The sequence below is a fragment of the Columba livia genome, chromosome 2 (assembly GCF_036013475.1).
Source record: "Columba livia isolate bColLiv1 breed racing homer chromosome 2, bColLiv1.pat.W.v2, whole genome shotgun sequence".
NCBI lineage: Eukaryota > Metazoa > Chordata > Aves > Columbiformes > Columbidae > Columba > Columba livia.
The window spans coordinates 65,020,299-65,037,136 of NC_088603.1; the positions used below are offsets into that span (position 1 = coordinate 65,020,299).

General features: G+C 39.5%; 1 long non-coding RNA gene across 1 annotated transcript in view; it reads right to left on the reverse strand.

The window, feature by feature from the left end:
* The window catches only part of LOC110361259 (uncharacterized), a 53,400-nt gene extending 36,836 nt beyond the window's left edge, over nucleotides 1–16,564 (reverse strand). The window contains exons 1-2 of the long non-coding RNA XR_002417735.2: nucleotides 16,434–16,564; nucleotides 15,647–15,755 (exon numbers count right to left, since the gene is read on the reverse strand). This is a non-coding gene — a long non-coding RNA (uncharacterized LOC110361259). The remainder of the gene's footprint in view (nucleotides 1–15,646; nucleotides 15,756–16,433) is intronic.
* Nucleotides 16,565–16,838: the final 274 nt, after the last annotated feature.

The following is a 16,838-nucleotide window of genomic DNA, read 5'->3' on the forward strand; positions in this document are numbered from 1 at the left end:
TTAAAGCGTGTTGTTGTCTGTATGGAAAATTCACATTTGTGAAACATGCAGAAGGAGAGGAAAAGAAGGGAAATGTCATTTAGAGAAAAGTTACTTACATATAGGTTTTGCTGGTGATGGTGGTGACAAAGGAATTGTTTAAAAAAATGAAACAAACTATAGCATTTTCACAACATTAGGACTCCTTCACCAGTTAATCCATCAGAACTGAGATTTGTCAAGGCTTGGTTTACGTAATAAATGTTTGATTAATTTATACATTTCTATGATATAACAAGAATTTGCAAGTTCAAGATTTAATATCCAGGCTTCCCTTGATATACACGGGGGGAAAAATACATTTAGATCTCTCATTTATTTTCCAATTAACTGTTCTTTATCCATGCGTTAATATTACAGATGTCACAAGAATAATTAAAACAGATAAGCAATTTATAAAAATCTTCACATTTCATGCTAATTATCATAATGTAATGTTACATTTCTATTAGTAGCTTTTGTTCCCTCCCCCCACCGTTCACTTCCAGGAACCCTGGGGCCTTAGCCAGTCAGCATGTTATAAATCTTTGTTAAAAAATGACACAAAGCTAAGAAGCTTGCAACCAAGTAAATTGGACAGTGATGGAGTTCTCCTTTCTTTACCTTCATTTTCCAACAGACAGCCTGTCATCAAATTTCATGAGGAGCGGCTGAGGGAACTGGGGCTGTTTAGCCTGGAGAAAAGGAGGCTGAGGGGAGACCTGATCGCTGTCTACAGATAGATGAAAGGAGGTTGTAGCATGGAGGGTGTTGGTCTCTTCTCCCAAGTAGCAAGTGATAGGATTAGAGGAAATGGCCTCAAGTTGCATGAGGGAAGGTTCAGATGGAATATTAGGAAAAATTTCTTCATGGAAATGGTTGTGAAGCATTGGAACAGGCTGCCCATGGAAGTGGTTGAGTCACCATCCCTGGAGGTGTTTAAAAAGCATTTAGATGAGGTTCTTAGGGACATGGTTTAGTGCTAGAGTTAGGTTATGGTTGGTCTCAATGATCCTGTGGGTCTCTTCCAACTGAAATTATTCTATGGTTCTATGAAATATGAAAACAATGATGGTTTTTCACAGCTTCTCACTGTGAAAGCTAAGGGGCTCCCAGGATGAAGGGTTTAAATATGGACTTCAGAGCATCACAGCCAGGCCATGAGAAAGGCAAAACAGAGCAAACTGATCTTAGGATCCTGTCAGAGACATAAATTGTGGGCCCAGGAAGGAACTAGGGACAACAGAGCTGGTACCATTGTATCATGCAATTATATTCACAAGCAATTAAGTCTCATCTGAAAACGAGTTAGCTTGTTTGTTCACACCATTCCTACACAAGATTATTACAGTGATTTAAAAATAACTATTCTAAAGGGAATTCCAACTGATGTTTAATGTTCAAGACATCAAATCAGAGAAGTAATGCCATGTGGCGTTATTCAGGCTCTCCCACACCTCCACTCCAGCCACCATTAGAACCAAACACATAGTCAAGCTAAAGAGCACGGTTATTGTGAGCAGTCTGGAGTAAGAAATAAAAACAGCTTCAAAACCTGATCTTGTGAACAGTTTACATTGATAAAGAGGTTTCCTTTGCTAAAATACAATAATTCATATCAGTAAAATGATGTGCATGCTGAAGTGTTTGAAGGAATGGTATAAATTTGTCCAATGAATTATCTAGAATGAACAATGTGATCAGCTCCATTGGTAGCAATACAAACATCCAGCATGTTAGCACGTGCATCTGCAGAGGCACACACATGTGCACACCCCCTTCTACTCAGGTGCTGCACAGTACAGCAAAGTGTTCAAGTGTGTTGTTAGTTCCATCTTTCAGCAGCCTCTTCTACTCAGGCTTTGCACAGTAGTTTGTGTCATAATACAGATAATGTACATCCATATGTTTCAAAAATATACTCATCTAAGCTTTCAGAAATAATAATATAGTTTACATTTCATTTTGGTTTTTATTCTTGAAATAGGCATTGATACAAGACAGTGGAAATGATGTATTAAATACAAATCTTGTTCCAGTGTCAAGTCTTGAAACCTTTCTGTAAGAAGAGCACATATGTGCATCTCCCTAGCTACTGATTCAAAGCTACAACAGGTTTTTTTATATTACTTAATTTATCTTTATTTATTGCAACGTTGATAACATTCAAACTGCTTTAGATAGTGTACTAGATCAGATACCTTTTTAAAACCTCTTATTGAGATCCTATTGAGACTGGCACGTAAGTGAAAATACTTAATGGAATATTTCAGGGCATATTGCCAGAGAATGAACAAGAGAATATAATTTCATTTTAAAATGTCATACAAAAAAATCACTTAAAATTCTCATAGCTGTGGTTTAATGTAGAAAAGGACGGGTATTGTTATTTACATTGAATTTCTCCCTTTTTGAAATTGTTTTCTCTCTTTTTTTCATTTGAGAACTCACCTACTGTCTTTTCAGAAATGTCTGACACTTCTTTTAATTAAGAAATGAGAAGCAACAAGCAATACATTTCTAAAAGATTGCTGACTGCGTTAGGTGTGTTTTCAGCCTCCAGGCCAAATCCCTAGTTGGTTCACTCCCTTGGGAAGAAATATCAGTCCTTCAAGTTCTGCCATGACCCACACTATGATGGTACAAATCAACTTGTAATACTCTCAGTTAGGGCTTAGTTTGCACTATCCATCCTTCTATTAGGCCATAATAATATTTAGGTCTTGGAGGGCTCAAAACTACTAAGTTCTGAGGTTTCTGATTACAATACAGCAAAATCCAGACAAGACACTTTTTAAGCTGGAGGTCTTATCAAGAATTTCCTGGGTGCTTGCACAGCCCCAGACAAAAGGTGATGTCCTTCTTCATCTGTTATAAGTAAACTGATGAGCAGAGAGTTTAAGTGGGCTTTTCTGTGACCTTACAACAGACTGCATAGAAAGCTGCGAAGAGCAGCCAACCTGCCTGTCCCCATCATCCTGTAGACTACAGAAGGAGAACCCCTGCAAGCAGCTGACATCCATACATATTCATACTGCAAATTTACCAGTGAAACTCTCCCTCAAGCACTTTTGAACAAGGAAAACCATTTGAGCAAGGAAGAAAATTTTCTACCAAGAATGTAATAGTCAGGAGAAGCACTAAAAGGCATCTTCAGCTGACATAAAAAGTCTCTCAAGTTGAGTGACTAAAAGTAAGAAAACTAATTTCAGAGCTAAATTTTCAAAACACAACTATCTTTCCACACAGAGTCAAGTATGCAATATTTTGCTGATTCAGGCTCAGTCAGCCTCATACTTAGGAGCCTGTCTTCACACATGTGAAGAATTACAAGGGAAATACACAAATGTTTCATTGTGTCTATGCAACTTTAGCAGCCTTGAGCACTCAAACCCTTTTACCCTGATTTTGTAGACTAATATTGTTTAATTGCTACTGACATTTTAGCTCTAATTAATGCTAAAAGTATCCATGCCACAAAGATGTGTGTCACTCAGCTCCATTGCTTTCTAACAGCAGGCAAAGAATCCACCTGTGGCAAATGATTTTGCATTTCAGAGGTAAACAGCACTGGACTGTTTTTATCCTTACAATGGGCAAGAGGAATAGGCCCTTTTTGTGGCTTGGCATTAAGGAAGTAGTGCTAAATCAAAATAAAAAACCCAAAAAACTTGAATTCAAAATTCCTCCAAACATTGTGTTTTGGCATGCAGCTCCAGATTAGAGTGCGTTTGAGTCCTGTTTGTAACTAACTCTTCTCAGATGAATCAATTAACATCAGTCAGCTAACATCTAAAAGGGTATAGCTCATCGCTTGTCTATAATCCTGGTCCTGGACCTGGTTTTACATGAGCACAGGGATGTGACCACATATTATCACCATATGTCAATGTAAATTTGCATGCAGGTTTGAGAATCATATTACTAAATAAGCCCTTCATAAATGTGTAATAATGACAATAAAATATACCAAATATTCTGAGAACTAGCTCATCCTTTCCACTTGTTACTATCTACAAGAGCCTGTGCTTCTATCACCTAATATTCCCTGCAGGCAGATTTTCCCATTGGGTGGTCGGAAATGACAAGGTTCACTGGAGCTGTTCTCTCTTCTGTTCCTTTGCATCCATTGGAATGATGACCCTCAATCTGGAAACTGAATGTAGTGAGGAAGCCACAATCACCAAAACTGAGATGGCTTATCAACCTTGATTCCTGTGGTGCAAAGGTCAGCCCCAAGCATTCGCTGATGCTGAGAGATCTCATCTTACAGAGATAAGCCAAATGTGGAAAGAGCCTGTGGCAAGCAGAAATCTCCATACCAGAATGCAGATTAGAAATCAACACACTCAGATTTGAGCCTATGGAAAATAAGTTGCTATCAGCATTTGTGGTTTTGCCACTGGAGATGTGGGAGATCTACCACCTGCTTGAGCAGCACCAGCCAGTTTATTCAAAATCAAATCATAGTCTTCCTAGCTAATAAAAGCAAAAAGTGTCAGTCACAACATCACTAATAATGAATGCCTCTTTTAGAATACACAGAAACCTCTCAAATAAAACAATTGTCTAGATAATATCCTATCTTCCTCTTGCAAAAACCATGCAGTTTCTCACCAAATGCTCCTGCCATTGGCTTCTGAGGCAAAGTGATCAAGATTAAACAATACACAGCACATGCTCACATTTGAAATATGTCAAAAGCAGGTTTTGAACCAGGGCATAGCACAGAGATGTCTAAAGCAGTAGTGATAAATAACTTCCTCGTGGCTATGAGTTAAAGCCCAAGTTTACACTGTTTGACCTCATTTGCGTTTGACAAAGTCACAGATACCAATGACCTATTTCTGCTCATGGTGCCAGCGGGAGTGGATGTTGCCTTGGAGGACACACTTCATATATCCTCTGGTATCTGAGGTGATGAACACAGGCAGGATATAAAAAATAAGTAATTAGTGTGGTGAATGTGCCTTGCAATTTCACATACCCATTGTGGGGGAAGGGGTTTGCAAGGGTATACATGCAGTGATGCTTGCCAATAGACACAGATTGTTTAACAGTCACCTCCAGGCAGTAAAACTGGTTGCCAATTCAACTTCCAGGTAATTTTATAGGATAATTATTAACCTTACTGAAGTTATTAGAGATTAGCTACTGGGAGACTTGTGAAATGTGAATTATCACTATCTGTCTGACTGAAAAGGACAGCTATTCCCCTCAAACATTTTATGCTGAGCTAAGGATTATCGCCCTTTTTAGGTATTAGAAAAATCTTCAGAAAGGATAAAATTACATACAATTTTTTACAGTTGTGAGAAAGCATTTACAAGATTTCTCTTCCATTTCTCTACCACCCACCCACTACCCTTCATACCCACCATCCTTTGCAACAATATGTTAGGAAAACACAGTTCTGTCTCAGCCCTCTCTGATACTGCCATCTTCTTGGTACACCACAAGCAGTGAAGAAGTGATGTGAATATCATTATATCTTCCATGGAAAACATTTCTAAAGATGATAGCAGAGCTAACACCATGTGCTAAGGCAGTCAGCACAGCTCTTCTAAGGTCCCACAATCTCCCCTCCTCCTCCTTCCAACTCAAAGTAAAACACTTTTTTTTTCCTTCTTATCATGCCACTGGTGAACTACTAGTACAAGCCAGTGTGGTTACCTTTCTCTCTTTCCCATCACTTTCACCTAACATTGTCCCTAATATTGAGCTTTCAGTACCTATCTGAAAGCCAAATGCCACTATGGAGCATCACAAGGCCACATCCTGTGAAGGAAAGTGTGAGCAAGGAAGCTCTTTTGCATCTATCAGGGCCAACTTACTTAAAAAAAGCATCACATGTACATAGTGCTGAAAATAAATGGAGGTTAACCAGAGGTGAGGAAATTAAGAAAAGCTGTAGCCCAATTTTTGCAGGGTCTCTTCACTCTCCTTGAAAAGGGAAATTGATAGAGTATCACCACAGCATGGCCTCTTACATGTGGTAGTCCTCACCCTTGGTATTTCAGCCCTGCCCTAACACACAACTATGTGTTTGCAGATCCTTTCTCCCTGGGTGTCCGGCATAGTCATCTGTGAGGAACATGCAGAACTTGACTATTTCTGTAACAATTTCAGAAACATGGTCTCAGTACCCCCAGAAACACTAATGTCTTTGTTCCAAGCTCCAGCTGATGATGCTGCCACCCGTTAAGCTCCTGACATGCACCTGTATCCATACATACTGGTGTTAACTGTGCAAATGGAGAGACAGTTTCCTGATGTGAATTACTGCCATTTCTAATCCATGGCTGGTGAGTGTCTGCCACTAGGGAAAGCAGTAAATTTCAAAAGTTTGTCCTTTGTTGATTTGTTACCCATCTCACGGTTGCTTCCTCTCCTCCCTTCCACATGTCTCTTTTGAAGTAGCACATTTCTGTTGGCATGCTTTGAAGGGATGTTCCCTTGAGTATCTTGCCCTTTTTTCTCCTATCCCCAGAGCTTTGTAACTATCTTTTCTAACCCCAAGAGGAAAAAAAAAAAAAAAAAGTACTGTGCTGTTGTCTTCCTCTTCAGGGAATTTTTACACTTTAGTGCACACAGGTTTGCATTCCTCATACTGTTCGTTTTCTCTCTACCCACCTTATTTCTTGATGCAAGATCAGGAAATGTCTTCTTTGAGGACCATACAAAGGCAAAAATCTGCTACTTCTGCTGCACACAAGGGGTAAATCTGTGTGACAGTAAGGCTGCAGAAAATGCAACCACCACAGAGCAACTCCTGTTTTATATGGCCACAACTGATAGGGTGACCCCAGAACTGCAAGACACATGAGAATCCAGCAAACACTTTCAGTGATTCCCCTAGTATCCCATGGGGATTTTTTTTTTTTTATTTTGGTTTGGACTTTTCTGAACGTGACACTAGTTTAAACGTGGATTTTGTATTTCTGATGCTATTACACTTTGCCTAAGCACTCTCTACTCACATACTACTTTCGTGCCGGTAATAGACGTCTTAATTATTCCAGAAACTAAAAGACAGGGACACTTGTACCAATGCCCTCCCTATTGTGGAGCATCTGGTATCTTTGCTTTATTCCCTAGCTTTATTTTTAATATCTCAAAACACTGACTGTTTTTTCTCCTTTTACACTCTATATTATAAAGGAAAAAGAAGCCTTTTGTTACCTATTTGCATTTTTTTATAGAGGTCCTTGTGATATAGTTTGTAAACTAAGAGAATGTTGGGACAGCATAATTTAAGAGAGGGGTTTAAACTACTTTTTTATATTGATGGGCTTATTTAATTTGTTGAACTCTCTGAGCTTCTTACCAGTCAAATGTGGACATAAATTTGTAAATTACTGGTATTTCTTTAGATGGAATGGGAAATAAATGGTCACAGTCTCTGTACATATAGGCTGGTAAGGAATCTATGGATGTTGTTACAGATTCTGCTTAATCACAGTCCAGAGGCCATTACACATCCAAAGCAAAATTATTCTTTTCATAAAGCATCAGGCTTCCTTGGCTCCTTTCCTGGATTTTTTAATTAATCCAGGGCATGGCTTGAGTAAATAATTAATTTCTTTTTTTTTTATTGTACCTATTCTGTCCATCTGGGTTCTTTTAGTTTGTTCACTCTCTGGAGTGAAGTTGTGTGTGTTCATACAGCACTTAGTGCACTGTGGCTTTGAGCTCAGGTAAAACCTCTAATTAATTTCTATGCAAATATCACCCAAAGGAAGAATTCAAGCCATCAGGTTTTGTCCCACAAAAGCTTCCTGGCTGGCTGGTAAATGACGTGAGACTTACTCCATCTTTAATCTTGGAGGACCCAACCATGTGTTTGCTTTAGTAAGAAAAAATCAAAGAGTAGCTGTGTTGTGTTGGCTGGGGGGAAGGGGTAGGGCAGGTCAATCTATAGAGGAAAAATGGGTAAGAACAATTGCTTTGCAGGTCTGTGCCCCTGAAATTACTCTGCAATGGGCTGATGCTCTCCTATCAGACAAGGAGACTCTTTCATCCTGAAAGGTACCACCTGCAGCAAAAGCATCTCTTTTTAGCCAACTAATGAAGCATCCTGAAAATGTATTACATCGTTAATAATGCAAGATAATCAGTTTTTATATAACTTGCTGTTGGAATGGAAGTTCTTCAGAGAAATTTGTTATATTTAGTTTATATATTGCATCCCATAATCAACATTTAGATTAATTTAAAATAAACTACAATAAATACTTCAGTGTGACAAGCCAGGTATATCAATGTTGTTACAATGGTAGCAAGTCCCTCTTCAATAAATAAGGCCATTCTGGCTCTTTTAGGTCATTCTACTCCTTGTAGAAGTGTGTTCTAACAAACACACCCTCTGATAGCTAGTCACATTTTTCTGATATGATAGCCTTTTTGAGTCTGTATGCATCCACAACTGTGTTCTACTTGTTATTATGTCAATATTGTCCCTAACTTTTAAAACTAATCTTGATTGTAGCTGTCTGTCCTCCTAATGTATTTGACTAGTCACATCACCCCCTCTGCCTTTATTTTGTCCGGTCAAAAAATCATGCTTTTTTGTTCAGCTTTGCTCACCATTAGTGCAGTCCATTCTCTAAAAGCCGTTTTCCACAGCCATTCCAACCTGGAAAGCTGCAGAGGGTTTCCTCGTGGTACAACAATTTCCCCTGCTGATGGTACAGCAGCATAGATATTCTTCTTATAGGAAGTTACTTTGGTGAATTATCTACGTGAGTGTCATCTCACTTGGCTTAAAAGTTTTTTTCTGATTATTCCATAACGAAGTTTCTTAGTTTCTTTTTCTTTTCTTTTTTTTTTTTTTTTTCTCCAGACCCAGCCCTCATTTGCTAACAAACATATGCACATTATTATTATATTTTTGACAAGAATCAAGCCTTGGAATTGTTATTGGTTTTGAGACTTTCCCATTTTAACATGTGGGAACCACTGCTTTCTGGACCCATTTACTCACTATAAACTTAAAAGCAGCTGTAAACTTGGTAAGATTACCTCATATAGTCTTGATTCCCAGATATTTTCTCTGCATTTTGTGTTGCAGAGGCCCAGAAACCTGTCTACCTGTCTTCCATTCCAAGGAAGATGTTTTAAAACACCACAGTCTATGGCACAGCAACGTCCCATTGAGCAATGACACATCCAAAATACTGAGGATGGAGCCAGCCTCTTACCTAGGATCAGTGGGGTAAGCAGAGGTTTGCAAAGGTGAAAAAGTAAAATAAAGATTTTTTTATGATACTTTTCCTTTATATAGCAAGAATTCTGATTGAAGGACTGTGCTCATCTGGGGACTTCAAGAACAAAGTCCCAAGTGCTACACTCAGTCAAACTGTTCAGGTTAATGAACCTTGCTTGAGTAAATAAGGAGTTTCAGAGAATTTAGGATCTAGGCCTATTAATCATTCCATTCTGTACACACCTAGTGTCATGAAGGTCATACATTTTATTCTTACTAAGTCTTAAATGAGACACTGACTCCTCTTGCATCCAGTGTTTAGGAAGAGTTCTTTCACCGGAATAAAAACACATCCGTATCTGTTTATTTCAAGGAAATGCATCCATTTTGGTTCCCTTGATTTCATTTCCTGAGATGTAAATCTGCTCTGGACACCCTGTCACAGCTTTTTTCCTTCTCTTTCTTAGTCTTCATTTATTGCTAATCATCTAGGCTCAGGTTCATCAATTTTAAGCCTGGATGAATTTAAAAAAAAACACTATTGACTTCCTTCTGTTGTGTGTATCTAAATATGGTAGTGTCTTTTTTTCATATGAAAAGCTTTGCCAAGAAACTATTAATCTAACCTTGTGTCATTATATCTTTCATGGAAATCCATGACGTGGAGAGGTCTTTACCATCTGCTTCCATCAGGGGGGTTATCTCAGTGTCTAGACACTATAGTGATAGGCTTTTTAGGGATGCTGATAGATAGACGGGGCTTTTGAGAGCTCACATTTAATCCTCTTCAAATGTGAATGGATGTTTTCTTGCAGTCTGGAATGAAGTTCAGGATTGCATTTCAAACAAATTTGTCCTGGAGTGTAAATAGGACAACTTTGGTTAACAGTAAACTCTAACAGGTCTGACACAATAAGTAATATGAGAAGCAGAGAGCCTGCATTTTGATATAGGATATGTTTATCTCATTTTGTTTTTTTAACACAAATAAAATTCTTCAAAAGGAGTAAAAAAAAATTGCTTGTACACTTTTAGGAGTAAGGGTTTCTTTCAAGGAAAACTGTTAGAAATAGAAATATAGAAAGGGATTGTGTGCCTATATGCACATGAAACTTTTATCACTGACACTTTGAAATATATAATTATAAGAAAAATATTTTTAAGTCTTGCTAGCTGCTCACCATTTATTTTGGCAAAATTCTGTTCTCAGAAAATGAGAATAAGGCAAACAAACATACTCCTGCCCCCTGTAGCATTCTGGTTCTCATGTGAGAGCACAATGCGGCAATGTTTGGGTCTTGAACAGCAGAAAGCAGCATCTGTTCTGAAAACCTGCCTCCGTGGAAACTTTTAAAACTGCCAGACATTCCTGTGCTGTGAGGTGTATGCCCTCCAGCAGTGCTCCTGGTGTTCCCTCAGTCCCCAGCACAAGGAACATTCACCCCTACGAGGTGGTCAGTGCCCCCATGATCAAGTGGTTTCAAAGATGCTGAAAGTGCTTTTTACCTGACAGAAGAATCCCACTGTCTAGATGCTGGTTCTTCATCTGTGCCCTTCTCTGGCTGCTCTGGGTGCAGCTCTCAACAACTCCCCCACTTCAACCTCCTCAGACTCCCTGGGCAGACTCACATTGTTCTTGCTCTGGCTCGTACTCTTGCCCTGGCTCCACAGCTGTCTTGCACATTGAGTTTGATTGCTTTGGGCAGTACAGCTGGGATTCGCTCAACCTCCCTCCAGGAGACCTAGTTCATCAAGGGGAATTCCTCAAGGAGCAAGTCTGGGACTGATCTTATTATTTACCGATACAAAAGTAGGAGTGTGAGTGCTAATTAGCCATTAGTAAGGACAGAAAACACTGTCAAAATGGAAGATGAATGGAAGAAGACCTTACTGCCCTTTCAGATTGAAGAGGTAGAAATATAAAATCATGCATATTAAGAACTAGTAGTATCTTTTATGAGATGGAATCTGGTGAAAAAACAGAGAGGATAGATGTGTCCAAATAAGTCATGTACAAGGTGGTTGGAGCTAGCACTGTAATTCGGGTATGAAAAACATATGTCTGGCCCTTAGAAATACATGGCAACTATCTTCAGCAGAGGAAAGAAACCATTCATGCCCTTATTAGAAGATGTTGATAGCATCCCAACATGAATGCTACACATAGCATTCTGACAATCCACACTTACAAGGAATGAAATTGGGAATAGAGGAGACGTGTAACTGATCACGAGAACAGGAGGATCATCATGCAAGAAAGATTAAAAGACCTAGGCCTGCTTAGCCTAGGTAAATGAAAGCTTTAAGGAAATATGATTGCTGAAGATAAATGCAAAGCTGGATGAGAAATACTGAAGTTATCAGACAATTCTGGCAGCAGAACATAGGGGCAGAAGGAGGCCACAGATACAGCCATGCTGGGAAGCAGGAGAATGTTTCTAAACACCAGTGTCTGGAGATGCAGATCCCAGTATGCAGAATAAGCAGCATAAGCAAAATATTTTTCGTTATCTTGCAGACAGAACTGGACATGTTTCTGAAGGAGATCACAGAGCAAGGCTTCCTGCAACAGCGGGAGACTGAGCTGGGTGACCTTGCAGATCCATCACTCTCTACTCAAAGTTGCTTCAAGCAGCTTGTGATGGTCGAGGAGAAAAACAAAGCCAGGCAGCCTTCTTACAGTGTAGTACTATTTCAGTCTAAATTTAAGCCACGGTATCAAAATGAAGAGACACGAAAACCTCGACATGTTTGTCTTTCCTGCCTGGAATTTAACTGTTCTCCTGAACAGCCTTCTACAATTCTGACTTCCTCAACTCCCCAGCCCCCAGGGTATAACTTTGCTCTTGCTCTCTTCTCTCCCTCATTCAGAAATTTGTCTCATCAAGCTTTCAAAACTTTTTGTCAGCCTGGTTCACCTGTGGGACACAATTCTGCACAGTGCTGGAGAAGAAATTTAAAATTCAACTCTGGAGGCGAGTCGTACATATTGTCTAAGACACATTTGTCAGTGCATTCTTCAGTGACTGCACAACAGAAAACCCTATAAACAGGGCTAATGGACAGTTTAATTTGCTGCTTCTCCAGTCACTTACGTGTTGAAAGAGACTGTTACAATGAAATGTACATTTTACATCATAGGCTGGATTAAGTTCACTAGCACAACACAACACAAGCTGCTGACCAGCTATTGAGCCTATCAGGAGTGCTGTTTGCCAGCTTGGCATGCACACATCCCAAATTTTTCATTGCCAAGCCTTTAAACCATCCGAGCCTTTTCCAAGACAAGATGGTCCTGCAATGATACTGTCTTTTATCCACCAAAACTCAGGCATAAGCCAAACATGGGTTCAGGTGCGCACTTCTGCACAGAGGAGGACAATTCAAGTCTTCCAATAGAAGTTTTATACCACTCCCCCCAGAATGGTTTTCTTGAAAGGTTCCTTTAGTGTTTTTCTCTAAAGCACAGTACACTGAGTATTGCTCTAACTTATCCTGGTAGTCAACAGTGTCAAGATGCCATATTGGCAGGTGAGGATACAAAGCTGAGGGATTTATGGGATATGCTCTTTGATGTCTGGCAGCCTTCCATGGAGGAAGGGCGGGTTCCCTGCTTTTGCAGCACCACAGAAAGCTGATGCTAGATTGAGCAGCTCTGGGACAGGCTGAGCTATACCTTTCCCTTCAGCTGGGATCTAGAAGTCAGAAGAACTGAAAGGACATGGCTTTTTACTTGTGTCTTGCAGCCAGCCGGAAGAATGTCTCTTTTCTGGTCTGAGACACCATGCAGCTACCAGTGTCTGGTTTTTGTGACATCTGCTTGTTATTGTTACCTAACAGAGAATAGCAGGCAAGCTGGAAAAAAAACCCATGTTTATTTATCTAAGAAGTTCTTACTTGACAACTGAAAAACTAAAAACCAGATAAATGAGAGAACAATCTACTGTGGAAAAATGTACTTAGTTGCAGCTCAGAAAAACCATCCAAATTGGTGGTCTGCAATATGATCAGAAATAAAGGAAAGCAAACATATGCTATGGATACAGGTATCCATCATATCTGACCTGTGAAAGAAGAGCTTATACGGCTTGTGTGGGTTATAGCTCAGATTTCAAAGCTCCTACTGTAAAAAGTATAGGAACCTGTTAAAAACACAACTGCTTTTAAACAACAGGTGTACAAGAACTTCTCAGATTGTCTATTTAAATAGAGATTGACCATGAAAGACCTCACACACCCTGTCCCACTGTCAACATTCAATAATGTTTTAACATATTGAAGAGTGGGTTTTGCCCAAAACACTGGGTTGCTATGGTTTACTGGCTAGGATTGATCATGTTTCTGGTAGCACAGATGGCTGAAGTATTGGTTGAGGAAATTTCTCAATATGATGGAATAAATTCTCAGCTGCCATGGTGTGAGGGGTCTTCTCACTGGGGAAAAGACATCATGCCCCCCATGCGGCATGTTTACAAGTGCGTGTCTGTCGTATTTGTGACCATACACAGAGCTCTTCCTCTACTCTCTAAATGCTTTCAGACTATATTGTCCTAAAGAAAGCTTATCAGTTAAAAACAACCAGTGTAATCACAGTTCCCACTGAAATGGCAAGCACAGACAACCAGTTAACTGGTGAAAGAAAGAAAATAGTTGGATCCAGACACTGCTTGACAGGTCTTACTAAAGGCTAAATCCTGACTAGCCCAGCATGGAAACAACAAGATGAAAGAAGAAAGCATATAGACTTGCTTCTTTGTCAGATCAGCATAGAGTTCAAGGATGCACTTGCAATTCCTTGGCATATAGGAGAAGGGGGAGAACAAGAGCAAGAGCAGCACCAAGAGCTATTGCAAATTTCACTTGTCATCTGTGCTGAAGTGAGGTCCAACCTTTACGTGCGGAAGGTAGGTGAGTAAAGTTGGTCATTTGTGAAAGAAAATGTGCTCACATACTCTCCCCAGCCTGCTTGGTCGATTCAGTTTTCGCAGGTGTAGCTCTTTGCCAGGTTCAGAATGGGTAGACAAGGGAAAGATCTCCATTCAACACAGAGAGAATCATTGCCATGATCCCACATAGGACATATACTTTCGCAAACCACTAGGGACTTTTGCACCCATTTTCACGTCTTAGATTGCCTGCAGTCACAGATGCACTGGGATATATTGCCATTTGGGTAACACAGACCACCTTTCTGAGATGCCAGCAACGTTAAGGTTCTTTGTCAGAGACACTAGGAGTTATGAAAGGCTTCCTGGTCTCTGAATACTTTGCTCAGTAAAATTAGCTTGCTTTTGCCTTACTTCCTCTGACTTTTTTTTTATGAACAGGTTTTTGTAATATTTTATGTCATAGCATGTATGTTATTATCCTTGACTAAATGCAGATATTTATTTACTTGTTTTTTTTTGTTTTTTTTTTTTTTTTTTCTGAGTGGTGATTTTGGACCCAACTTGAATTCTTCCAGATAGAATAGGGCCTGTATAGACAAATGTTTCCTTTCCTGTTAAATACTTATTAGCAGAGTTAAAGAGTTGAGCAAGTTTTGCTCAAAAGACATTTATTGACAACAGAGAATATACAGGACTAACAAAGGCAAAATCATGCATATTTTCTCTGACCTCAGCCTGCTACAGACCTTCACTACTGTGCAGATGTTTTCTTAAAAATGTACTTATTTTACAGCTGGAATATAGTTTTTCTCCCCACTGCTGGAAATGGAGAAGCTCCTGCTGGCTCAGAGCAGGGACTCTTTCTCTTGGAGGAGAACTTTCCCTGATTCCCCCACTGAATGTAGCACAGCTCACAAAGCTGAGAGGTCTCACAGACAGCGCTTTCCCGTTACCTTTGTTCACAAGACAGTAATTCTCATGTGATGATGGTTAAATGAGTGAGAAGTCTCACTGAATCACACCACGAAATTTTCTCCTTGCTGGAATGAGACAGTGTGCTGTAAAAAGCTTCTTGAAAATGAACAAGTCTCAGCTGAAGTGAGCGAGAGCTGACAGGTTTGGTCCCGCACATTACATTATTTTGTGAACCACAGAGATGCTTTCTGTGAAGATTTTCCATGCTCCATTAAAAAAAAAAATCTTTTGTCTTGCATACATGTTATAGACAGAGACCACTCAACTGTAACGGTGGATGGGATTTATGAGGAAAGCTATACTTGTAAAGCAAGAGAGAAATAGAAATAAAGGCTTTGTGCATTTAAAAGATTACATTTTAGACTGTGGAAGAATAAGAAAATAAGCTTAGCTACGCGTTACTGATAAGACAGAAAGCTACCATCAGAATCTCAAGCACATGCTAGGTACAACATCCTATGTCACAGTGGTGGGTTGAGGGGCTTTAGGGTTCCCTTGCTCTCCATAAAGCTTAATCTATGAATTGAGGGGAAACAGCCTAATATTTGGGCAAGCCTACCTCTATATTCCAGTTTTTCATTGTCCACAGCAACTCATGGCTTGCACATTGCAGAGGAAGGAATCTCTGAGGAGGAGGAGGAAGGGATGCAGTTGCAGAAGTAATAAACCTAAGTTGCAGTGGGAGATTTTGGTTAGCCTTTTGGGAAAATCCAACATCAAACCTCAAATTCTGTGTTGCAGAAGCCAGTTTTCTACCACAAGAATGAAAACTAATTTTTAAAATCTTAAATCTAGTAAGTCTGAGGCATTTTTCTGCATATTATAGACAAAGTTATTTTTATTGCTTGAGAAAAATAAAAAATAAGAATTAAAAATAAAAGCTGCAACTAAAATACACATAATTTTCTTCTTACAAAAAATATAAACAACTATATGTATGTGGGAAACATACTAGCTGATACATTGTCTTTTACCTCTATTTATTGGTAACTTGGGGCCAGATGCTGCTGACCTTACTCACAGTGAGTCAACTCTTACTCCTCAAGCAACTCTATTATTGACTAACAGACTTGCAAGAGAAGTGAAGTATTTGAGTATTCTTTAGGGGCATTAGCATCTAGCTCTGGAAGCCACATTAATTTTAAATATACTTTTGAAAACAGAGCAATGTTTAGGCATTGCCACTTTCGACTGTTGAATTGCTATGGCAAACTTTGCAAATTGGCCCACACATACACAAAATGGAACCACAAATGTTTGCATCTAGCACAGAGTAGTTACAACATAAGCTTTATATGCATGCATGTACACACACATATAATTCAGCTTTTTGAAGCAGAACCAACCTGAGCAAGAGGCAGTCCAGAAGCTTCTACCATTGAGTTGGAACAGAGGCTTGGGCCACATGGCTCTGCTTTCTGGTGTCTACAAAACAGCACATCCTAACTGGAAGCATGACTGTGTGACTCCTTTGAGAGTGAGAAATCATCCAGCTGCTGTCATGGTAAATGGGTCACCAGTGAGGGAGTTGGCAAGCCAAGGTGAAGGGTGTTCAGCAGCAACCAGCCTTTTGAGAGATCACTTACTTAATGGAAAACATGATCCAGAATCTGCAACAAGTCAAAGCATTTCCTTGTTAACCTCTTTCTGGTATTTGCCCTGCAAATGCACTCTCCAGTTTAATTTTCTTCCTGATGGACCCTCCTGAGATCAATGGCACATACGTCAAATCATAACAATGAAAGACGGTA